This window comes from Megalobrama amblycephala, linkage group LG12 (assembly GCF_018812025.1).
Source record: "Megalobrama amblycephala isolate DHTTF-2021 linkage group LG12, ASM1881202v1, whole genome shotgun sequence".
Lineage (NCBI taxonomy): Eukaryota > Metazoa > Chordata > Actinopteri > Cypriniformes > Xenocyprididae > Megalobrama > Megalobrama amblycephala.
In genome coordinates this window covers 31592874-31613633 of record NC_063055.1, presented here as the reverse complement: position 1 = coordinate 31613633, position 20760 = coordinate 31592874, and the positions used below count along the sequence as shown (strand labels likewise).

Sequence of the window (20760 nt, the reverse complement as noted above, 5' to 3'; positions counted from 1 at the left end):
CAACCCGCGGACATGAAAAACAACCCGCGGCAACAGTGTAAAAGTAGCCCAATTCCGCGGGAAAACGTGGACTTGGCAACACTTCAGTTCGCTCGAGACAAGTACAGGGGTTTCCCGGAAATCACCCGTTTAACTTAATCTGCTAAACACAGACTCTGGTGCCACCATTATAAATAACCTGATCCCGCTCGCTTTAGTAGCCTACAGGAAAAAATATATTTTGCATTTAAAAATATTATGTCAATTGCTTTCAGTCGTATGGAGCTCATTTATTACAGTAAAAGGCAGACCTCACACCGATTATAATCTTAAATCAACGGCTGCTGTCCTGACTGAAAGAAGGCATTTCATTTAAGTTCGTCATGTTTGTTATTCTCGTTCATGACATGAGAATGAATTATGAATAAAACTGTGACAATGACCATACATAATTTAAATGAGCGTAACTCTTTTTCTGGCATGTATACCAGTCTGCTTAAACCGATATAATTTGACGTTGGACGTTGACATCAGAGATTCAGCTTAAAAATAAAAAACAGGGTGTTTTCAAATTGTTTAAAAATGTAGAAGATAGAACATAATGTATGTGTTTTAATCTGCTTTGCTGTATCGCAACATTTTGTAATGTAAAATAGCAGATAGGGACCGTCTACAAAGTACAAAACGAAGAGGAAAAACGCTCAATTGTTCCATCAATAATGCTTTACTTTTCACACAATGCAACTGTTCACACAAAGCCTTGAAACACACACACACAAACACACACACACACACACACACACACACACACACACACACACACACACACACACACACACACACACACACACACACAAAATTTCACATGGTAAAAACACCGTAAATGTTACTTATTAGAAAGAATAAAAGAAGTGGCAATAATAGCCTAATATTATTAAGAAAAATATGTTTTACATTTTGAGTAAAAACCATAATAAGTCAATCCCAAATTCAAATGTGTTTTACTAGGTCCTAAAAGAACTGATTTCAGTTGTTTTCAGTTGTACTATCATAAGTGATGCAAAAATGCTATTGAGATTCAGATGTGCTAATAAACTTGAATAAAATAAATATAGGCCTAGACTATTTTTTGTTGTTGCTGGTTCCAACAACATTTCAAGGTTGGCTTTATTCACAGAACTGTAGCACAAGGCATGCTATTGATATTCAAAGCAAGATAAGTTCTTTTGTTCATAATGTTAAGTTCATAATGTTCTTTTATTCACAAAACTATAGCACAACATGCGAAAGCAAGGCCTCCTGCAGTATTAGGCTGCCCCTAGAGAAACATGTTGCAGTTGTTTTGACTGGATTTTAAATTAAAACGTTTAATACATTAATTGTGTGTGTGTGTGTGTGTGTGTGTGTGTGTGTGTGTGTGTGTGTGTGTGTGTGTGTGAAAAAAATCAGATGGGAAATATGCTCAGATAGTTTATCAGGAAATCGTTTTTTCCTTCCACGTGTACTTTGTAGACGGTCTCTATCTGGCTAAGCGCTAGCACATCACTGCTAGAGCTAAAATGCATTGCTACACAAAAGAGCATTAAAACTTATAAACTGCAATGTGTGTTCAGTTCTACGTTATAATACTTTTCAATTAGGCACTATATTACAACTATTCACTATGAGTTTTTGTAACCCAGTAGAATAAAATTCTACAGGTAATGGGTTTATTTCAATTTATTTAATTTTGTTTGGTTATAACTCAGAGCTAAAATGTGAATGGAGTATACAGCAATATATTTTGATATATAAAATGTGTGCCTTTAAGAACGCAATCATGTATCAAGTTTGATTGATAAACACTGGCTTTGCATTTGTTATTCCAGATTTAAAGATAAATATCAATTAGGGAAATAACACCTGACTAACAGTATTTACAGTTGAGCTGTTAGCTATCTTACAATAGAACATAATAAGCATAAAATGGCAGTAATATGCTCAGATAGTTTATCAGCATTGGTTTCTATAGTCTTTATTATCTCATTACAGACATAACATAAGAGTTAGATTTATGTAGCCACTGGTGCCCTGTGCTTTTCAGATGAGAGCAGGTTCACCCTGAGCACGTGACAGACATGAAAGAGTCTGGAGAAGCCACAGAGAACATTATATGCTGCTTGTAACATCGTGCAGCATGACTGGTTTGGTGGTGGGTCATGGTTGGGGGAGGCATATCCATGGAGGGACGCACAAACCTCTACAGGCTAGACACCCTGACTGCCATTAGGTATCGGGATGAAATCCTTGGACACATTGTCAGACCCTACGCTGGTGCAGTGGGTCCTGGGTTCCTCCTAGTGCAGGACAATGCCCGGCCTCACGTAGCGAGAGTATGCAGGCAGTTCCCGGAGGATGAAGGAACACCATTGAATGGCCCCCACACTCGCCTGACCTAAATCCAATAGAACTCCTCTGGGACATTATGTTTCGGTCCATCCGACGCCACCAGGTTGCACCTCAGACTGTCCAGGAGCTCAGTGATGCCCTGGTCCAAATCTGGGAGGAAATACCCCAGGACACGCCATTGCGTCAGATGCCATGTCACTTAATGTTAATACTGCTGCTGCAGACAGGCATGCATGCATACAAGCACGTGGGGGCCATACAAACTACTGAGTACCATTTTGAGGTGCTGCAATGAATTTTCAGCAAAATGGACTAGCCTGCTGCATCATTTTTTCGCTTTGATTTTCATGGTTTCTTTGAATTCAGTCTTCTGTAGGTTGATAATTTTCATTTCCATCAAACGATGTGGCATCCTTCCTTCCTAAAACATTACCCAGTCCATATCAGTATAGATACCCAGCACAATATTTTCTATATATATAGACACCATGCTGCATTGTCATGGGAACATCCCAGGTGAAGATACCTTCCCCATTGGTTCACCTGTCGTCTCATTCATAGACAAAATAAAATACCTACATATATATTTTATCAGGTCTCACTAACCAGGTGCTCTTAATACACAGCAGTGTCACCCAATGGACAAAACACACATTGCTTTAAAATTGAATGAATGTATTACGGGTTTGGAACGACATGAGTACGACATTAAGTAGGGTGAGTAGGCTACTTTATGACATAAATTTAAGTTTTGGATGAACTAACCCTTTAAGCTTTATGAGCTGGATCAAGGTTTCTGTAAAAAGCTGAAGACTATTCACTTTATACCTTTAAGACGTGTGAAACAACCATATGGTGCTTTTGCTAAACGTAGCCTAAATGTAAGAAACGTATCCAAGATGATGATGCTGATGATGCTGATGATGTCGATGATAATTATTATGAACTTAAGTTGATTACAAATTACTTTATTTGAATGTGTTTCAATGCATGGGCGTCGGAAGCAAAAAAAAAAAAAAAAAATGTGGGTGGGTCCTCCCTCCAATTTTTTTATGTAGTTTTATATATATATATATATATATATATATATATATATATATATAGACATATACATTAAATAGATAGATAGATAGATAGATAGATAGATAGAATGCCAATCGGTAGTCGGTATACGTTTTTTTTTTATAGAACAACGAGACACAAACCTTTACATTCAATCGCGTTTTTGCTCCCATTTATTTTCACACATTGATCACACAGTGCATACAAAGTTTAGTTCCCATTTATTACAAAGTTTAGCTCCCATTTATTTTCACACATTTATCACACAGTGCATACAAAGTTTAGTCCCCAAGTGCGCACAACCGGAGAAATACACGATTACCTTTGATTTCGTTAGATAGAAAAGAAGCAGGGCCGTACGCAGGGTTTTATATTTACCGAGGTCAGAAAGTGTATTATGCTAGGGAGGTTCGGGGACATGCTCCCCCGAGAAAATTTTGATTTGCTTGGTGTACATATATGCATTTTAAGACGTTTTAAGGCCAACAAATTGGATAACAATAGCTTTAAAACCATGTCAACAAATACATACATGCACGCAGTTTTGAGGCAGCTTTAATCGCATGTTTGGTAATTCCATGCCTTAATTTACCTCAGAATAATGATGGCGCATGCCCGTAGTTTCTTTAGCGCTTTAGTTAAGCTATAATAAAGTAATATGCAGCGCGCGCCGGCGCATTTGCGCGAACAATTCTTGAGTTCACGCTTCGAGCACAGTAGGCTATAGCCTAACGGCTGATTGGAGTTTTACTGGCATATCCTGACAACATCTCATCTGACCGCAGTTCACTGTTGTTCAGCTGAAGCTACCTTTTCCGCGCTCGTTTGACTTACGCCTGGCGCTGAGGCGAAGGTGGAATGCGCGTCTGAAAAGTGTCCCGTTTGTTGTGGTCGTAAAGAGACATTTCTTTATAAACGCAGCGTTTTACTTGGCGATGTTTTAAAAAATATTTTTATTTTTGGTATTTTTTTATGCTCTGTTGGTGGTTTGTGGAGTAGCATCACCTGAGGGGGATTAGACAAATGCTGAATTAGAGACGGTAAAAGTGAGTGGGTCCAATATCATTGGTCTTAAAAAGTGGGTGGGTCTTGTCCCACCCACATACAATGGTTCCGACGCCCATGTTTCAATGTATTTTCATCCGCCGGGACGATAGAATTGACGTCATTACGTGAGGACGTAAAAGAACCGGTGAACCGGCTTTTTGAACCGGTTCATTGAAACGAAGAGTCCAAACCGGTTCGCAGAAAAGAGTCAGACTTCCTCTCACTAGTTTAAATTAAAATATCGCTCATAAACTCTCAAAATAGCTACAACAGGCTTACAAACGCGCAGGCTCCCCATGTGTGATAGCCTACTCTGTTATCTTTTACACTATAAATGGTACAGAGACGAGGTGTGTTTTCTCATTGGAGAATCAGTGATGCTGACACGAAAGTGAAACTAAAGGCGAAACAACGCTAGTTGGGTCACTGGATAAGGTTTCCAAGAAATCACCCGTTACCGATTTGGGCGGATACTGAAAAGCAACACCGTCTGCAGTTCCGTTCAGTGCGCAGTGAGAAGCATCGTAAAGGGAAGAGAGAGCATCGGTATCTTTCATCTCATCATACAGTAGATTCAAGACAAGTTATAGCTAAATTTAGTGTCATGTAAGTGAACCTTCTTTTATTTATTTGGCATTTATTCAAAAATAAAATATTCAAAAATGAGAGATCAGTGCAAACATTTTATTAAGCTACCGTTAATAGGTTATATAATCAGTTTTCATGGTATGTTCATTCAAGACTTAATTGTGCAAGTTACACATTTTATTTACAATGTGATTTTTATTGACATTTAATTTTTAACAACACATTCTAATTATGTGAATATCTGAAGAACTGTTTTGAAAATACATCCCTATTGGCTTTGAAATCTGCAGCAGATAAATAACTATTCCTATGAGACAAAAAATATTTTCCTTTAGGGGGCGCACGAGGGCTCGGAAAAACCACATTCACATGTCAGGACGTTTATGTCATTCCGTTGTGATTCTGACTCGTATTTAGACCAATGCGCGATCAGACCTGACCCACTCCTGCTCAGATAAATGTAGATGCTGTTTTATTAAAACACTATTTACCTGATTTAATGTATTATTGCTGATATAAAGTATTATTATCCCTCTATGGTACAGAGTTACCATATGGCAACAATTCATTTCTACTCATTTCCTTGTTATTAAGAAAAATACAATATATTGCACTATGGGAATTAAAAGGTTAGGCCTTAAGGTTGCCAATGATGTGCTGTTTTTAATACCCATGACATTTGAATGTCCCTTAAAAACTCTCTTTCCCACTGTCACCCTCATACGGAAGACATGTAGAAGTGCTCTAAAAATTGCTCTATTTACCTAATTTCTAAACATCTCTTCTCAAGGGGGATTTTTTTTTTTTTTTTTTTTTTTTTGCAGCATCTTTGATAAGTAAATTAGAAAGTTTTATTCACAAATCAACTCTGTCTAACATAGTTTTACTGTACATTGAGAAAATATCAATATGGCAACACTACCACTATGGAAAAATAGGTATGTTGCCATATGGTAACTCTGTACCACAGTGGAATTGCAGTAATGTATTTCCCCATTGGGATTTTTTATAGATAGTAGCATCAACAATATGATTGCTGTTATTTATTTATTTTGAAGTTGTTGTTTTTTTGTAGTATAGTTGTGTTTATGTATAAATAACAAAATTATTTCTTCTTTTCAGAAAATTAATATAGCAATATTTTACGGAAAGGGCAACAGGAAGAGTGCAGAGTTAGCTCTTCCATGTGATGACAATGAGGATGAGTTAGCCAAATGATAGGGAATGATAGGGATTAAATGATAAGGATCTACGTATTTTTGGTTTGCATGAGTTCCAAGTATATAAATTTATCAATTTCTAAAAGTAATGTGCATTTAAATAGAGAAGAAAATCATAATTTTATTTAAAAAAATTTAAATAATAAATTTATTTTCCATTGTATACAGAGTTGCCATATGACAACTTTTTCTAAGTTCCCACCCCCAAAAAATCTCTTTTGATTTGCATAATTGAAAATATTTCATATAATAAAAACTTATTTGAAAACGTATTTATTTATTTTCCCCTTGAAAATAAATCACAAACCACAGTGGAGCTATATAGCCTACTATTTTTTGCAGATGTTACAGAAACATTTTCAATATATACTGATTTAGCCTTGAGTTAAGTATTAAACAGATTAGATAGCTTCGATATTTGACTACTGTTTACAATTACACTAATAATTCTTAATTTCTGATAATGCAAAATCATGCAAAATCAATAGTTAGCCTATTGATACTTTGAATAGAATAACGAGACACAAACCTCTACATTCAATCGCGTTTGCTCCATTTATTTTTGATCACAGTGTATAACCTACACAAACATATAGTCCAAGAGCACACACATTAGCAGAAGTATGTATTCACACGTTTACCTCATATTTCGTTAGATAGAATAGAACCAAGGCCATAAGCAGGTGTTCATAATTCCAGAGGTCACAAAATGTAGTTTGCTAGGGGGGTTGGGGGGCATGCTCCCCCGAGAAAATTTATATTTCCTACTTCCTACATACATGCACGCACAGTTTTGAGGCAGCTTTAATCGCATTTTTGGAAATTTCATGACTTAATTTACAACAGAACAACGACGGTGCATGCTCATAGTTTCTTTTGCGCTTTATTTATAATGAAATAATATACAGCGCGTGCCGCCGCATTTGTGCGTGCAATTCTCGAATGCACGCCGCGAGCACAATATAGCCTAATAGCTGATTGGTCAGTCGTGTTCATTTTTACTGACATAGCCTGACAACATCTCATCTGATTGCAATTCACTGTTGTTCAACTGAAGCTCTCTTGTCGTCACCTTTACCATTTCCGTGCTCGTTTGACTTGCGCCTGGCGCTGAGGCGAAGTTGGAATGCGCGTCTGATAAGTATCATGTTTGTTGTGGTCATAAAGTGACGGTTCTGGGTCTATATAAATGCAATTATAGTCTAGGAAAAAAAAAAAAAAAGAGAGGCAGAAACAGCAGTCGTGAGCGGGGTGGCCAAGCTTGGGCCAATATTAATTTCTGATAATGCAAAATCATGCAAAATCAATAGTTAGCCTATTGATACTTTGAATAGAATAACGAGACACAAACCTCTACATTCAATCGCGTTTGCTCCATTTATTTTTGATCACAGTGTATAACCTACACAAACATATAGTCCAAGAGCATTTCACTGTTGTTCAACTGAAGCTCTCTTGTCGTCACCTTTACCATTTCCGTGCTCGTTTGACTTGCGCCTGGCGCTGAGGCGAAGTTGGAATGCGCGTCTGATAAGTATCATGTTTGTTGTGGTCATAAAGTGACGGTTCTGGGTCTATATAAATGCAATTATAGTCTAGGAAAAAAAAAAAAAAGAGAGGCAGAAACAGCAGTCGTGAGCGGGGTGGCCAAGCTTGGGCCAATATTCACGACCAGCACATCCTAGCTCGCCCCTGCATTGATGAACGCTGTTTGACCACTGACAGATGAGAAGGTTGGTAATCTTGGCGTTGTGCAATATAGCCTATCCGTGCGGCCGGCACCAAAGAGTTAATATTAGGCAATTATTTCACAAACTTTATTATAAACACCTCGGAAAAAGAAGTCCGGACATCGGGGACCTCAATTGTGGGTACGGCCGGCCCAAAGAACCATAATTTCTTAATTTCTTGTTCCCGGTAAACTTCTGCGTTCTCTCATAATACACTTATGCGTCAGTTTATTATATACAAACCCGATTCCAAAAAAGTTGGGACACTGTACAAATTGTGAAAAAAAAAAAGGAATGCAATAATTTACAAATCTCATAAACTTATATTTTATTCACAATAGAATATAGATAACATATAAAATGTTGAAAGTGAGACATTTTGAAATGTCATGCCAAATTTTGGACTTCATGAGAGCTACACATTCCAAAAAAGTTAGGACAGGTAGCAAGAGGCCGAAAAAGTTAAATGTACATATAAGGAACAGCTGGAGGACCAATTTGCATCTTATTAGGTCAATTGGCAACATGATTGCCCAGGTAAAAAATTAGTATACTTTAGTGTATTTGAAATATGAATGAAGTACATGAATTATAAAAAAAGTATGCTTCTACTTGTTGTACTTTATTTAAAGAGTGTTTGATTTGTACTTTAAAAGTATACTTCAAAAAAGATGTAATTAAGTTCAACTTAACCCTTTCATGCACGAATTATGAAAGGCTACTTCTTTTCAAAAGTGTTTTTATTACTCTTTAGGCATGAAAAAAAAAATCACCTTCATTTTTTTCAAACATGCATTTTTCAAGGAGTTGGTGAAATGTCCACTAGAGTGGACAACGCGCATTTGAGGAACCAATGAAATATGTGTTTTTTAGAAAACAATTATTGAGAATAAATATTGTAAACACTATAAAACATGTTTTTTTGCTCTTTAACATTGTGTTCATGTATTTTGAACATATTCCAGAACTTTTAACAATCTGTTTTTTTTTTTTTGCACTTGCAAAAGTTGACCAGTTGGTGGCAGTATATTGCATGACACATTAGGGTCCACTGCCACTGTATTGACTAAAAAACATGAGGACATCAAGGAGCAATATCATTTTTATTTTAGTTTTTTTCAAGGATCATCACTCTCATGATAAAACTAATATGCACAAAATATTGCTATAATAAAAATTAAATTGATTTTCTGCCAAAACATTACTGAAGATGGCATATTTCAAAAAAAAAAAAAAAAAAAGCAATACTATAAATTGTATTCTAAATATAGCCAGCGATGCATGATGTCCACTTGAGTGGACACATGATTAATCACAATTTCCTCAAATCACAAAATCAATACTTGGATATTTTAACAATTATATTGCTTCTTAGTTGTTGCTTGATGTCCTCATATTTTTTGTACCTGCAAGGGTCTGCTAGAATAGAAGGAATGGACAGACATTCCTCCCCTGCAAGGCACATGTGCTATTCTGTCTGCCATCTTGTTTTAGAGAATTTTTTTTTTGCACTTGCAAAAGTTGACCAGTGGGTGGCAGTGTATTGCATGACAAATTAGCGTCCAATGTAGTGACTGATGTGCAAATCTGACATTCAGACTCATTTATATAGGAGAAAACAACTATTGAATAGCTGTCCACTGTAGTGGCCTCTATGCATGAAAGGGTTAATAGTCCAAACAGTAAGTATACTAATTTATCAGTAATCAAAGTATTTTTTAAATGTACTTTTTGAAAGTGTACTTTGTTGTTAATGTATTTTAAATTGTATTTTTTAAGTGTATTAAATTTGACATACTTAGAGTGGCAATTCAGTGTACTAATGGGAAGTATATATTTTTTGGAAATTAATTGTTAGTATACTTTTTTTAAAGTGTACTATGTTCTCACTTCATTAGAAGTGTGACTTCTGTACACTTTATACAGTACACTCTAAAATAAGTGTATTTTTAGTGGCATATCAGAGTACTCTCATAAAGTATGTTAAAATACAAAAATGTATAGTGGTAATTTAGTGTACTTTTACACGACTCTCACGAGTCAAGAACCGGTTGCATCGGTTTTCGGATCACCAGTACTTCTTTCGGACAGTTCGATTCAATAAACCGATTGAAGAAAACGGTTCACCGGTTCTTTTGCGCTCAACGTGGCGTCATTGCAATGATTGCCCTTGATTCAAGCCTTCAGTTTACCCGCGCTCATAACACTAGCACAGAATCAGTTCAATCTCTGTGCGTAAGGGTCAAGGCCGGAAAACCATACTGGATGCCCGTGATCTTCGGGCCCTTAGATGGCACTGCATCACATACAGAAATGCTACTGTAATGGAAATCACAACATGGGCTCAGGAATACTTCCAGAAAACATTGTCAGTGAACACAATCCACTGTGCCATTCGCCATTGCCGGCTAAAACTCTATAGGTCAAAAAAGAAGCCATATCTAAACATGATCCAGAAGCGCAGGCGTTTTCTCTGGGCCAAGGCTCATTTAAAATGGACTGTGGCAAAGTGGAAAACTGTTCTGTGGTCAGATGAATCAAAATTTGAAGTTCTTTTTGGAAAACTGGGACGCTATGTCATCCGGACTAAAGAGGACAAGGACAACCCAAGTTGTTATCAGCGCTCAGTTCAGAAGCCTGCATCTCTGATGGTATGGGGTTGCATGAGTGCATGTGGCATGGGCAGCTTACACATCTGGAAAGGCACCATCAATGCTGAAAGGTATATCCAAGTTCTAGAACAACATATGCTCCCATCCAGACGTCGTCTCTTTGCATTTTCCAACATGACAATGCCAGACCACATACTGCATCAATTACAACATCATGGCTGCATAGAAGAAGGATCCGGGTACTGAAATGGCCAGCCTGCAGTCCAGATCTTTCACCCATAGAAAACATTGGGTGCATCATAAAGAGGAAGATGCGACAAAGAAGACCTAAGACAGTTGAGCAACTAGAAGCCTGTATTAGACAAGAATGGGACAACATTCCTTTTCCTAAACTTGAGCAACTTGTCTCCTCAGTCCCCAGACGTTTTCAGACTGTTATAAAAAGAAGAGGGGATGCCACACAGTGGTAAACATGGCCTTGTCCCAATTTTTTTGAGATCTGTTGATGCCATGAAATTTAAAATCAACTTATTTTTCCCTTAAAATTATACATTTTCTCAGTTTACACATTTGATATGTCATCTTTGTTGTATTTTGAATAAAATATTGAAATTTGAAACTTCCACATCATTGCATTCTGTTTTTATTCAAAATTTGTACAGTGTCACAACTTTTTTGGAATTGGGTTTGTATAATATCTGCATTAGGTCACAATATAGTGAGTTTGAGCAGAAACATTGTATTAATCTCATACTGTCACTCGGAAATAGTGCGCAAAATACTCTTAAGTCGATCTTTACCCCTTCCAATCAATATGTTATCATGCAAATATCATGCAAATAAATGAACTATTGTAATGAAATCATAACTCTTGTGAAATAATAAAGTATAAGTGTTTTAAAAACAGAATTAACTAGGTGAATCAGTAAGAAGAACAGGTCTCTGGTGTATGAATGACAGTGACTTGCCAGTGAGTATTTTATACTATTTTTGTAGAGATAAAAATTAGGTTTTTAAAGGCTAACACAGAATGTAAATGATACAATATATTTGAGAGTCCATAACGAATTCATTGTTTTGAGGTAAGTTGTGTCTGCAGGTTTTTACACATTGTTTCCTGCCATCGAATTATTATTTTCCCCCTTTAGCAAACAGGAAGAGCTAGAGAGAGCCAGCATGTCTAATGCCAGACTAATGCCTTCCCCCATTTGTTTGGTGGAGAATGTGAACGGATCGCTCTGCGTCTGTAAGGATGCCATTGAGTTCCTGAGTAGAATCAAGGAGCCGGTGGTTGTGGTGTCTGTGGTGGGACTCTACCGTACGGGGAAGTCCTACCTTATGAACCGCCTGGCAGGACAACAGTCAGGTGAGAGAACTGTCTAGACACGCCAACTTAATGTGTGAATATTAGCTACATCATGCTAATAATAATAATAATAAAAACTGTAATTGTCTCAGGCTTTGCTCTCGGTAACACTATTGAGTCAAAAACCAAAGGCATCTGGATGTGGTGTGTCCCTCACCCCTATAAAGAAGGACACACTCTGGTGCTGCTGGACACAGAGGGACTCGGTGATGTGGACAAGGTGAGAACAAAGAGCTATAGACATTACTATTGTTGGATTCTTTGATTTTAAAGACACTGTGTTTCAGGGAGACTCTAAGAATGACGGCTGGATCTTCTGTCTGGCTGTTCTGCTCAGCAGCAACAACAACAGCAACTGTACAACAGCCGCGGCACCATCGATAACGATGCAGTGGAGAAGCTGCAGTATCCTTTAACCTGCAACGTAACCCACTTCCTTTTTCAAATTTACAAACATACACTTTGTAAGATGATGTTATTTCTCAATGTGCTGCAGCTATGTTAGTGAGCTCGCTGAAAAGATCAAAATTGAATCGACAGAAGCAGCAGAAGAGGAAGAAGAAGATTCAAAATATGTGATTTTCTTCCCATCATTCATCTGGGTCGTTAGAGATTTCACCTTGGAACTGGTAATTGATGGAAAGAAAGTGACTGAGGACGAGTACCTTGAGTTTGCCCTACAGCTGAAGAAAGGTATTTTAGACAGACATACTGTAAACATCAAGCACTATGTAAATGTAAATTAATAGTCAGTAAATACACTGCTCAAAAAATTAGAGGAACACTTATTGATCAGAGAATAGCATCAAGTCAGTTAAACTCCTGGGATATTGATCTGGTCAGTTAAGTAGCAGAGGGGGTTGTTAATCAGTTTCAGCTGCATAATTGTTAATGAAATGAACAACAGGTGCACTAGATGGGCAACAATGAGACAACTCCCAAAACAGGAATGGTTTTACATATGGAGGCCACTGATATTTTTTTTCCCTACTTATCTTTTCTCACTGTTTTTCACTAATTTTGTATTTGTCTAGGGTCAGTGTCACTACTGGTAGCATTAGGTGATACCTGGACCCTACAGAGGTTGCACAAGTAGTCCAACTCCTCCAGGATAGCACATCAATACGTGCCATTGCCAGAAGATTTGCTGTGTCTCCCAGCACAGTCTCAAGTGCATGGAGGAGATTCTAGGAGACAGGCAGTTACTCTAAGTGAGCTGGACAGGGCTGTAGAAGGTCCTTAACCCATCAGCAGGACCGGTATCTGCTCCTTTGTGCAAGAAGGAACAGGATGAGCATTGCCAGAGCCCTACAAAATGACCTCCAGCAGGTCACTGGTGTGAATGTCTCTGACCAAACAATCAGAAACATACTTCATGACAGTGGCCTGAGGGCCCAACGTCCTCTAGTGGGCCCTGTGCTCGCTACCCGGCACCATGGAGCTCGATTGGCATTTGCCATTGAACACCAGAATTGGCAGGTCCGCCACTGGCGCCCTGTGCTTTTCAGATGACAGCAGGTTCACCCGGAGCACGTGACAGACGTGAAAGGGTCTGGAGAAGTCGTGCAGAACGTTATGCTGTATGTAACATCATTCAGCATGACCGGTTTGGTGGTGGGTCAGTGATGGTCTGGAGAGGCATATCCATGGAGGGACGCACAGACCTCTACAGGCTAGAAAATGGCACCCTGACTGCCATTAGGTATCGGGATGAAATTCTTGGACCCATTGTCAGACTCTACGCTGGTGCAGTGGGTCCTGGGTTCCTCCTAACGCACGACAATGCCCGGCCTCATTTGGCGAGAGTATGCAGCCAGTTCCTGGAGGATGAAGGAATTATACAATCTCTGTTGATACCATTGAATGGCCCCCACGCTCGCCTGACCTAAATCCAATAGAACACCTCTGGGACATTATGTTTCAGTCCATCCGACACTGCCAGGTTGCACCTCAGACTGTCCAGGAGCTCAGTGTTGCCCATGTCCAGATCTGGGTGGAAATACCCCAGGACACAATCCGTGGTCTCATTAAGAGCATGCCCCTACGTTATCAGGCATACAGTACATACAAGCACGTGGGGGCCATACAAACTACTGAGTACCATTTTGAGTTGCTGCAATGAAATTTCAGCAAAATGGACTAGCCTGCTGCATCACTTTTTCACTTTGATTTTCAGGGTGTCTTTCAATTCAGTCCTTAATAGGTTGATAATTTTCATTTCCATCAAACGATGTGGCATCCTTTCATTCCTAACACATTACCTAGTCCATATCACTATAGATATCTAGCATATTTTTCCCTATTGAGATCTGATGTTTTCAAAGTGTTCCTTTAATTTTTTTGAGCTGTGTATTAACAACAACCAAAAAAATGACAATCTTCTTTGATAAAATATGTTATTTTCTCCTAAAAACCTCATTTAGGTGTAAATAAGAAAATCAGCGACTACAACCTGCCCCGTCAATACATCCGAACCTATTTCCCATCCCGGAACTGTTTCATGTTCCCATCTCCAGCCTCGCCTGAAAACATGACACGCTTAGAAAGCTTACAAGAACGGGACCTTGTACCAGATTTTCTGGAGGTCACAGGTCGTTTTTGTGACCACATCTTTCACAAGAGTTTTGTGAAAACACTGAAAGGAGGACACAAAGTTACTGGCAAATGTGAGTGTTTTAACAATTTAACAGAATTATTGGGACATTTTAGTGTCAAACTTAAGAGTGCGAACTTCAGACCTATACGCCTTTATCCCCCAAGTTCACAGACAAGGCCTAGCCTAGTCCCAGACTAAAATGCATAATGTTTTAACTAAAAGCAACTTGCACTGACTTGTTTTAAAATATGTCAATGCCATTGTTTTCTTTCAAGATGCACACCAGTAATGTTTTTTTTTAAGGCATGTTTATAAAAGCGACTTTAATTGAACCAAGGACTAATCCTGGCTTAATCTAAGCCCTGTCTGTGAAACCAGGTCTACATTTAAAAAGGTAAGTATGTTGATGTGTTTGTGTGTGTTGTCAGTGCTCGGGAATCTGGTGCAGATTTATGTGGATACAATCAGCAGTGGGAAGGTGCCCTGTCTGGACAATGCAGTGGTTACTCTGGCAAATCTAGAGAACCAGGCAGCTGTTCAAGAAGCTTTGAAAGTGTATCAGAGTTGGATGGAAGAGGTAAGTCACACTCAATTTCATATATTTAGTCAGTGCTGTTACAGCAAACTGGACTTTACTTATCTAAAGCTGCCTGTTAATATAATGATTTGATTAATATAATGTTAAATTATACATACCCTAGTGAAAAAAAAGTATACTTTATTGTATTTTAAATATATTCCCTTTTTCTATAGTACACTGCAAATATACTAACAAAAAATGTACTATCATTAAATATATAAAAAGTATATTAGTATCATATTTTCACAATGCAACTTTTAACACACTTTAAAATAATTGTACTTTAGTATATTTTCTAAAAATATATTTTATAAAAATATACTTGAAGTGTAAGTTCAGTTTATTTTTTAAAAGTGTATTTATTTGCACTTTATAAAAATATATTTGAGGTATATTTTAACAGTGTGCTGAAAATGATCATTGTAACAATGCACTGAAAGTATATTTAAAAAATACATTATTTAATATCCTGCACCAAAACATTCATATGATTGGTCAAATCGGCCCGTATTCTGTACGATATTACAGTTTTTCTCAGTCGCTTTGGTGCATTTCTCACATCACTATTTACATTTTCACAACAGTTAGTTCAACCTCCACAACATTTAGTCATTTGTGCACATCATAGTAGCAGTTTCTCATTCCTTCGAACAAATTGCAAATGCTTTTGGACATGCATCAATTGCTTTCATACAACTCTCTGCTGTTTTATAACATTATCATTTGCTTATGTCATGTCAGTCAAAATTAACTATACTTGTGAATGCTTAATAGTCATTCCATATAAAACTAATAGTCCTCATTTCATTGCTTGAGTCATTACATACAAAAATGTTGAACTAGTTGTCAAAATCTGTCAAGCTAATTTTACACATTTTTTAAAAATCTTTTTTTCCTGAAAATGTCTCTTAAATTGAACAATTTTTCTCAAGTGAATCTCAACTTTCACTGATGAGAAGGGGTGTGTGAAGCATTAGTTGCAACCAATGATAAGCCACTTCTCTACAATCACTGTCAGAGGTGAATCCCATAAACCCCCATTTTACAAGCATATACGAACCAAGCAGGACATAGTGTGTACCATTTCTACAATACTGTGACACAGAAATGGAAGGTCAGCCTCATGGAAGAGGGGTAAGGGTGCGGGGAAGAAGGGGAAGGGGACAAAACAGGGGAAGAGGAAGAAGAGGCCAATAGGCAGATCCCTGATGAAATCAGGGCTACAATTGTGGATCATGTTGTCAATCACGGCCTCACAATGGCTGAGGCTGGTCGAAGGGTGCAGCCAAATGTTGGGAGAACCACTGTAAATTCAATTATTCAAACATTTCGTTGGGAGAACAGGTGTGTATAAATGGACAGTAATTCAGCACTAAACAATCTGCACTGCACTACTGTCATCGTGTCATACATGAAGCTTGCAGTGGGACAAGAACTTGTACATTTTACATTTAGACGTACAGCTTTACTGCATCACACATTTAGTGTATTGTAGTGTACAGTAGTGTTACAGTAAAGATTTGCCATATGTACTGCAATATTGTTTACAGTTGTGCACAGCTCTACCCAAAGGGAGTTTATGTTTGTTGCAAATAAGGGTGTATTTTTTCTTTTGCACAATGCTGTGAACAAATTAGAATTGCAAAGAGCATATGCAGTAAAAATGTGAAACATACATATTCAGTGTCTTGTACTCAGTTACCTCACTAAATACAGTAATGTGTAACTTTACTGTATTTTTCAAATGGCTGTGCAAATAGTATATAGTGCTGTCTTGAGCATTTTCAGGTAGTGTCACCAAGATCTGACTTTTTTGCATTGGAAAAAATTGACAGAGTAAACTGTCATAATGAAAACATGACAAAGCCATTTGACTATCTTGTTCATAAACAATGGTGTCAGGACTTTTCATCTTGATGACACTGACACTTTCATTGACACAAATACTTGCTTTTGAGGAATGACCTATCCATTTTGAGCAAGTGACACGCTTTTGCAGGTTATCAACTAGGTTTTGCAGTTTGTACTAATTGTTTTGAGAACTGCATTAACTGTTGTGCAAATGTAAATAGTGATGTGAGAATTGCACCAAAGCGACTGAGAAAAACTGTAATTCATAAAGTGTTTTATGCTTGACTATGTACCGAAAACAATATCGACATGCCATTCTGATACAGTTCCCTGCTGCTAATCCTCATTTACTGTTCAAAAATAGTATTGGTTCAATGTAGGATTTTGACAGACTATTGTAAACGTGAATAAAGAGTTGAACATGCTGTCTTATATCTTTGGTATATTCTGTCAACAGATGCTGTTCTTCACGAGTCTCTGCGGCCATCATTGTGCCATCAGACACAATGAGAAGCTCATCAGAACATGGAATATAATGTGTAATTTGTAATTGTGTATAGAGGGTCACCATGGTCCAATATTTTTTTTTCTTTAATGAAAAACATGGTAAGTTTTGCTGAATCTATATTAAGTTTAAATAAAAACCATTGGATTTGTCAATGAAATATGTCTCTTCATTATGTTCTTATATTTTATTTAATTTAGTGGCCTTGAAAACAAATGCATTCAACTTTGGGAAAATGTGTTAAACTGTATTTAAATAGTAGCACAACTGTATTGTGTGAGATTATGTAATTCAAAGTACACTAGTCAACATTTGAAGTGGATCAAAAAAGTTAGGACAACTTTGATTAAAGGTTTTGATCCGCTTCAAATGTTGACTATATTATACAAAGTAGAAGTAATAACAAAGTGTATAGTTATTGACTGCAAAGTGTGTAATGTTTAATATTTGGAATAAGCCAAAGGTACTGAGCATACAGTATATACTATAATATATTCAGTGTATATTGCTTGTGTTTTGTAATGTACTTAAATCACAAATAAAGTGTACTTATAACACAAAGTGTACTCATAACAGAAATAAAGTATACTTATAACACAAATAAAAGTATACTTATAACAGAAATAAAGTATACTTATAATACAACGTATATTATAACAAAAAATATACTTTTAACACAAATGAAGTATACTTATAACAGAAATTAAGTACACTTTAATATCACTAATCAAGCATGTAATTAGTCCCTACACAGACATATACTTAAAGTGTATTAAGTATACTTGAAGTTGTTCCAATTTAGTACACATAAGTATACTAAATATACTTAAAGTTGTATTTTAATACTACTTAATTTCAACTTAAATATACTTAGTACAAAATTAGTTGTTTCAAAATAGCACACTTTAAATGAACTAATCATTAACACACTTGAAATATACTAATAATTAGTCTTGCTGCAAGTATACTTAGTATACTTTTTTTTCACTAGGGTACAGGTCACTTACATCAGGCAACAGTTTAAAACATCATGTTATCCATTTAACCATGTCAAATTCACAGTTATTCTTTTTGTCTTCTTTTTTTTTTTTACTGAACAGTTTTAATTTAGGTACTTTAATTGTTACCTCCATTCAGTGACAAAGCATGCTGTTCTTTGCAGGTGAAGAACAAGTTCCCAGTAAGTGTGGATGATATTTCCTCAGAGCACCAGAAATTCAGCAGTCTGGCCACCGCCGAGTTCATGAAACGCTCCTTTAAAGATGAAAAAGGAGAATACCTAATAAAACTGGTGGTGAGTTTCACATGCACAATTATGTGCACACTTATAATAATGCAGCTATATTCTTAAATATGCAAAGGCCTCTTAAGTGAATCATTATGCATTATTTTAAATTATATTTAGTATTTAAATATTGTCCTTGTGTGTGTGGGAAAAAAATATCTTTTTATTTTAGGAAAGTTAGAGGGGGACAAATACGGTTATTTATTCCTTAACCAATAACTCAGCTAGTATAACAGACTTTTTCTAGTGTTTATATGTGTTGTATGTACTGTGTGTGTATGTTTAGGAAAACATAGATGTACACAATGTAGGCCTTTGGAAAGAGAATGAGATGGCGTCAGAGAGAAAGTGCAGAGATCTGCTGAAGAATCTGTTCTCTGACATGAATAAACGGCTGCAGAATGGAGAGTACAGTCAGTCTGGAGGATATGAACTTTACTGCAGAGACAGAGACGCCATCGTTGAGCAGTACCGCAGAGAACCCAACAAAGGTGTATTGGTGAGGACACGGCCTGTCTGTGTGTTTTTATGAAATGGTTCTTTGAGTACACGTAGGGTTATGAGTATTTCTATAAATGTGCTATAATATACTGTATTATGCAGGCTGAGGCTGTGCTGAATGAGTTTCTGAATGAGCGAGGAGCTGAAGCAAACAGCATCCTCTACACAGACAAAAAACTAACTGAAAACGACAGAAAGATTCAAGGTAAATCTTTATCAACCTTATGAATATTTGTAATTCATTAGGTTGTTTTATCCTGGAGCATTTGTAATTGAAAAAATGCATATGAAATGGAAACCAAACTCAAATTGTTGCTTAAGAGCATCTCTAAGGAGGAGTTCAGTTGGGGTTGGAGTTCAGATTTTGGAGGTTTAGTATTATAATCATGTTTCTCATTTCTCTCTTCTTTATTATCTTGACTGACAGAGGAGAAGGAGAAGAATGCCCTGCTGGAACAGAAATGTAAAGAGGAAAAGGAGAAAAGCATTGAGAGTGAACAAATGATACAGGCAGAAAAAGAGCGGCAGGAGGATGAAATGAGGCAGATGAAGGAGAAGTTCAAACAGGAGATGGAGCAGCAGCAGCAGGAGATGGACAGAGCCATTGAGAGCAAACTGAAGGAGCGGGAGGAGTTGCTAAACAAAGGCTTTAGGGAGAAAGCTGATCTTCTGAATGAAGAGATAAAGAATCTTAAAAAAGAAAAAGGAAGAGAAAGAGAAAAGTTCAGGCAGTTTTGTAAAGGAATGTGTGACGCCTATTGTTGGAGCTGTTTCAGACATCCTTCCTACCTACTTCCAATACAAGATGCTGATGAAAGGACTCAAAAAATAATTAAAGCTGCAAGCAGCGATGAAAGGGCCCTCGCACACGTGCCACCACCATCCGGTGGCTTTAGGAGAAAAAAGCATGATGGGCAATGTTCATTTAAGTATGTAAATATAGGAGGACCATGTCAAAGTCATTTGTATTTGACATGCTTCCTGCTACCAACTGGTGGTGCTACAACTATAACAAATTTTGGTGTGTAGATGTGTTCAGAACAGGACTGTTATCAAACGTGAAGTTTGGGGCAGATTGGATATTGTATGCTTAAGTTAAAACAACTTCCTGTTTCATGACGATAACAGTATGCTTTTAGTACTAAGTTTTGCTCTCATGTTTTAGAATGTTTCTAGCATATTTAGTACTCAATTTCATATTTTAGTATGTTACTAGTAGTGCATCACATTGTTAAAGGGGGGGTGCAAAGCTATTTCATGCATTCTGACTTATTTACACTGTTGAAGAGTTGGATTCTCATGCTAAACATGACCAAAGTTTCAAAACATGAGTTGGATGTATGACGGAGTATTTCTGTGCCAAACGACTATCCGGTTTTGGTACAGGATTGTGAGTTTTTTTTTCTAGTATGGCCCTTTATCACGTAATAAAGGGCGGAATTCCTTGTAT

The 20760-nt window shown here is 37.2% G+C and overlaps 1 pseudogene; it reads left to right on the top strand.

Moving 5' to 3' along the window:
* The first annotated feature begins 4401 nt into the window (after nucleotides 1–4401).
* LOC125280227 lies at nucleotides 4402–20275 on the top strand (annotated as a pseudogene).
* Nucleotides 20276–20760: the final 485 nt, after the last annotated feature.